Consider the following 6,000-nt stretch of genomic DNA (forward strand, 5'->3'; position numbering starts at 1 on the left):
GGTGAAGGAACTCAGACCAGCTGTTCTCAGATGTTTTGGTCTCAGTGCCCCTTTATATGCTTAAAATTATTAAGGAACCCAAGGAACTTATGCAGGCTGTGTCTATCTGCATTTACCACATTAGGAATTAAAACTGACAATTTAAAAATAAGCTTTTACACCATGGAATATTACTCAGCCGTTAAAAAGAATTCATTTGAATCAGTTCTAATGAGATGGATGAAACTGGAGCCCATTATACAGAGTGAAGTAAGCCAGAAAGATAAAGAACATTACAGCATACTAACACACATATATGGAATTTAGAAAGATGGTAACGATAACCCTATATGCAAAACAGAAAAAGAGACACAGATGTACAGAACAGACTTTTGGACTCTGGGAGAAGGCGAGGGTGGGATGTTTCGAGAGAACAGCATCGAAACATGTATATTATCTAGCGTGAAACAGATCATCAGCCCAGGTTGGATGCATGAGACAAGTGCTCGGGCCTGGTGCACTGGGAAGACCCAGAGGATTGGGTGGAGAGGGAGGTGGGAGGCGGAATCGGGATGGGGAACACGTGTAAATCCATGGCTGACTCATGTCAGTTTATGACAAAAACCACTACAATATTGTAAAGTAATTAGCCTCCACCTAATAAAAATAAATGGAAAAAAAAATAAAAATAAGCTTTTAACTAATTTTTAAAGAAGTGCTATAATCATTACATATTAATACAATTAACACACTTCTGTGAAAAATTAACCATATTTTCCAAATGATGAAAAATTTAGTGAGAAGAAAGGTGTTGCTTGACGTTTTTGCCAATCTCATGGTTAATATCTATCCTGGTAAAAGAGAGCTAGATCCTCAGATCTGCTTCCGCAATGAGTCTATTACCATATCACACGTCACATAGCCTTTGGAAAACTCCACTGGACCCTGAGAAACACAGAGAGTGAAAATAGCACCTAGCCTCTTAGCAAGATGATGACAGAGTTTTTATGCCCCCAACCCTCTGCAAGGATTTCTGGAACCCCCAGGATAGCCCCCAGGATGTTAGCAGACCACACTTTGAGAACTGGCTGCTGCGTTGGACCACTGGTTTCCTTGTGTTAAGCAGACTATGGGTTGTTGTTCAGTCGCTGAGTCAAGTCTGCCTCTTTGGGACCCCGTGGACTGCAGCACTCCAGAGTATGGATTGGGTCTCAGTAAGTCTTGTTTGAAGTACTTGGAAATATCTGTGTCATTGAGAGTTACTCCACCCTCATAGTCCCCCTGGGAAACACTCCACTTATTCTGGTGGTGGCATTTGGGTTCTTATAGAGATGCCTCCAGAGGTGAGGCAGCTCTGATGAATACCCTTAGTGCTTTCAGATCTTTGTTTTTTGAGGAACATTTTGATTTGGGGAAATAGCCAAAGGCAATATAAAGTGAAATCTGGTGAATTACTTGGGTAGTCAATTGGGTAACACTACATTTTTGGATTTTTAAAAAGTAACACTGACTTCTTAATATTTGGATTTCAAAGCTGCCTTAACAAGCATTCTCCTAATGCTACATATATATTCACAGTGTGCAGATGATGTTTGAATATGTTTAATAATTGCACCATCCTCTGAAGAGTAAAAATTGGAAACAAAACCTTAATGTCCACAACAAGGAGACCAGTTAAATAAACCATGGACATCCATGCAGTAGAATACCTGGCAGATGAAAAAAAGAATGAGAAAGAGCTTTACATGTTGATAACGAATTAACTCCAAAGTGTATCACATGAAAAGGCAAGAGGCAGATTAATATATATAGTATGCTGTCATCCACAGGAAAAAAACTGTATTGCATGTGTGCGTCTATATGTCTATGTATGTGTGTGTGTTTGCTCGTATATACATAAGGTGTTCATGAGCAAAAAGGTACACTTTATGTACGCTGGTTGCCTCCAGAGAGAGGAACTAGCTGCTTGGGGTGAAGAGTAGAAAAGCATCTTTTCAAGGACTATCTTTCTGTACCTTTTAAGCTTATAGCCATATGAATGTTCCTAATAAAATAAAAACTTTCAGAAGCCCCAAACAAAAAATTATGATGTCCCCTCCTTCTTTCAAAACTAAAAATAAAAACAATTCTTAACACATAGGAAGGCTCTTCTCCAAGAGGAGTTCTTAGTATTCCTTGAGCAAGTAGGATGATTATTAGAAAAAAATACAATGTACGCGGGGGCACATCCAAAGAAGACACTAGAAGGGGAGGAACTAGTCACTTTGTTCAGTTCAGTTCAGTCGCTCAGTCGTGTCCGACTCTTTGCGACCCCATGGACCGCAGCACGCCAGGCCTCCCTGTCCATCGCCAACTCCCAGAGTTGACTCGAACTCATGTCCATCGAGTCAATGATGCATTTTGTAGTCCTACCTTATTCTTTTCACCCTCGCCCTATTCCCCAAAGGGGGAAACTGAGTCCAGACGGGCTTAGTGACTCATCTATGTCGTTTGGGCTCTGGGCTCCGAATCTTGCCTTGTTGGGATTTCCTGACGGCTCCTGCAGGTCTCTTTGTGGAGTGTGGCCGTGGGTGGGGGGTGGAGGGGGACAGATCCTCTTTCATTTGGTGCTAAACACCATCTCTCCTCACTTCCCACCCACAGCATGGGCCGTGAGGGCAGCTCTCGGGCAGCGTCCTCTGTACCCTGGCCCCTTCAGCTCTCCACGCATCCAGGCGGGGCTGCCTCCTCCAGGCTCTGGCAGGACACTGCTCTCGGTTCTGCAGACAAAGTGCCTCAACTTCCGCAATCGACACTTCCCAGATCAATCATCACCTACTTTATTATCCAGTTTGGTTGGTTCAGATGACTTAGGGCTGTCTTAAATCAACTTCTCCTTCAAAGGATAAAGATTTACCATCAATTAAGGGATTGAAAGTCTCTGGTGGAGACTTGCCAAGGTTCTGATAGAGGCTGAGGGACCCTGGTTGGGGTCCTCGGAAGGAATCCTGGGCATTTATTCATTCATTCACTCAACAAATGTGTGTTGAACCTATTAATTGGAGAGGCACTGTTCTAGGCCCCAGGGATATGGTGATGACCACAACAGGGAAGGTTTCTGTTCCTGTGGAGCTTATGTTCTTGTGATAAAAGACTGACGGTAAGCAAGCAAATGAATCGGTGGTTGTGGTAAATTCATACTCTAGTTAAGAGATTAGAGGGCGATGGGCCAGAGAGGCTGGGATGTTGACTTTGGACCATGTGCTTGGGGAAGGCCTGTCTGAAGATGGCCTCTTTAAGACAGAGAAGTTATCTCAGGGCCCTGAGGCCCTCCCTTCCAGAGATGAGAGTCTAACATTCTCTGCTTCAGACAGGTTCCTGTGGATGAATGAAACATAGGGTGGAGAAGAGAATTGCTGGTTCCCGGGGGCCTGTGTCTGCCAGCAGCTGCTAAGTACTCTGAGAAACTCCGCTTTGAGCTAATAGGAACCCTCTGTTCTGGGAACATCAGTACATGGAACAAAACCTCTGGGTGGACCCCTGGGCAAGATGAATTCGACCAACCATACGTTCCAGGACTCCAGCGGTAAGTCCTAGACAGCACCACTCAGTTGCTCGGTTTGGGTAAGATGAGCAGAAAGCCAGCCCTGGGCAAGTAGCTACTAATTACTATTAAATACTAGTCTGACCATTTAGTTCTTGAACAACACTATGACCATCTCACAGATGAGGAAAATGAGACTCAGAGAGGTGACATGACTGTCCTGAGATTACACAGTTAGAAACCGGAGACCAGGTCACTGGACCCTAAAGCTCAGACTCTTTCATGATGTCATCCTTCATCCTGTTCTCATGCCCACCGACCTTCCTCGGCCTTCCCAGGGCAGGCCTTTGCCCTCTCCTGGCCCTAGATGGACACTCTCACGTTGTCTGTCTTCCTGGCTGAGAATAGGTGTGCCCTGCCTGGCCAGCAGCCTGCAGCCGGTGCCCCAGGCTCCTGTCTCATTGCTCAGGGCTTTGTGTGACCTTCACCACTGCCTACACACTCAAGTCCTGTGTCTCAGTGTCTCTTGAGTGCTTCCCTGCTGGTGCTGTGGGCCCTGAAAGATCTCGTTTCCAAGTCCCCTCCCTACCCTTTGCCCAGACAGTGGGCAGGGTCTGTTAAAGAGAAACTTGGTGAGTCAGTGGTCATATGTAGAAGGAGGACAGGAAAGAAGGCCAAGAGGAAGTGAATCATGGAGGTGCCTGACCCAAATCCACCCAGCCTTAGTGCTCCAGGAGCTGTAATTCTTGGTGCAGTACTTCCGCCTTCGGATATTATGTATCGTCAGTGGGTATTAGCTTGCCCTAGTGATCCAGTAGGTTCCCTCTTCCCCACTCCAGCAGCAGTCTCTGCATTTGGGTATCCAAGTAGCCAGCTCCCAAGATGTGTCTGGAGAGGTGTCAGCTGCTAGAGGGGCTGAACCACGCAGCTCCACTTTAAGGGGGAAGGAATAGGAAGAGGCCCAAGTATAGGCAAGAAAGCTTTGAGTTTAGAGTTGAAAACATGGACTCCAGTCCTGACTCCAGCACTTAGTGGCAGCAAGTAACTGACCCTGAGGATCTGTACAGTAGGAGGGTTGGGTTACATATGTTTTAAGATTCCCTCTAACTCTGAGGATCCAGGGTCAGACTGGCTGGAGAGGGGATAAGTTTAGTGTCTCCATCCCTTGATGCGGGAGAAATTTTTGAAGTGTGGATGATAACACCTTCACCTCCTCACCAAACATGGGCAGGCTGTAACAGCTGTCACCTCCGCCTGGTTCCATTCCAACTGGCATATGGTGTCCCGACCATTCCCCATCTGTCACATGCCCCTCCCTGGGGATGGTCACCGGCATCCTCCTGACATGCTGCCATAGCTGGTAACCTTTAACCCTTTGTAAGAATGGCAGAACTCAAGAGCACAACGATAGCCCGATAGCAAGCTTTAGTAATAACACATGTCAGAGAGATACGGGTTCAAGTCTGGTCTCTGCCACTGTCTAGCTCTATGATCTTGAGCAAGTCTGGTCTCTGTGGGCTGGTTTCCCTACTGTAAGGTGGGTATAATGATTGTTTCCAGCTTATTATCTGTCTATGAAGAATGAATAAGATAATGAATGTGCCGGGCATAAATCAAGTCCCCAGTGTAAGGTAGCTAATATTACTGTTTAGGGTCCCATAGAGTTCATTTGTGTGTGTGTTGTCTTGGTCAGTTCCAGCTGCTATAACAAATGACTGCTTGGGTGTTTTATAAACAACAGACTTTTCTCATAGTTCTGGGGGCCAGAAGGTCTAAGGAAAGGCACTAGCACACTCAATGTCTGGTGAGAGCCCGCTTCTGGTTCTTAGATGGCTGTCTTCTGCTGTGTCCTCACAGGTTGGAAGGAGGCAAGGAGACCCTCTGGAGTCTCTTTTATAAAAGAACAAATCCCATTCATGAGGGCTCCACCCTCTTGACCTACTCATCTCCCAAAGACCCTACCTCCAAACACCATCACCTTGGGGGTTAGGACTTTAACACATGAGTCATGGCAGCATACAAGCATTCAGTCTATAGCAAGCGTTAAAGAATTACTCTTGAATGCCCTTTCCCTTTCTGCAGAGAACATCACCACCTCAACGTCAGGCCCCGCACTACCCAGCAGGTGGGTGAAAGAAGGGTTGGCCCTGGAGGAGTATCGGAGATCTTGGAAGGGGGTCTGCTTGGCCCCGTGTGGGAGGGACCGTGGCATGGAGATCGGGGCAGAGGGAAGAGGGTCGACCTGGAGGCAGGAGATGGTTGCTGGGGAGGTGGAAGCACAGCAGTGGGGAGGCCCCAGGGCCTCCTTGTGGATGGTCCCCACAACTGGCCAGGGCACTGAAGCATCCTCGTTCTCTCGTTCACTTCCCTCAGCCTACACACAGCGGCCACAGCTGTTTCTGGCTCCATCGGCGTCGTGGCCCTCATCTTGCTCCTGGTGGGACTCTTGTCCATGACTCTGAAAAAATGGAGGCATGAGAGTGAGTTGACCAGCTGGC

The sequence above is a fragment of the Cervus elaphus genome, chromosome 14, assembly GCF_910594005.1.
Source record: "Cervus elaphus chromosome 14, mCerEla1.1, whole genome shotgun sequence".
In the NCBI taxonomy this organism is placed as follows: Eukaryota; Metazoa; Chordata; class Mammalia; order Artiodactyla; family Cervidae; genus Cervus; species Cervus elaphus.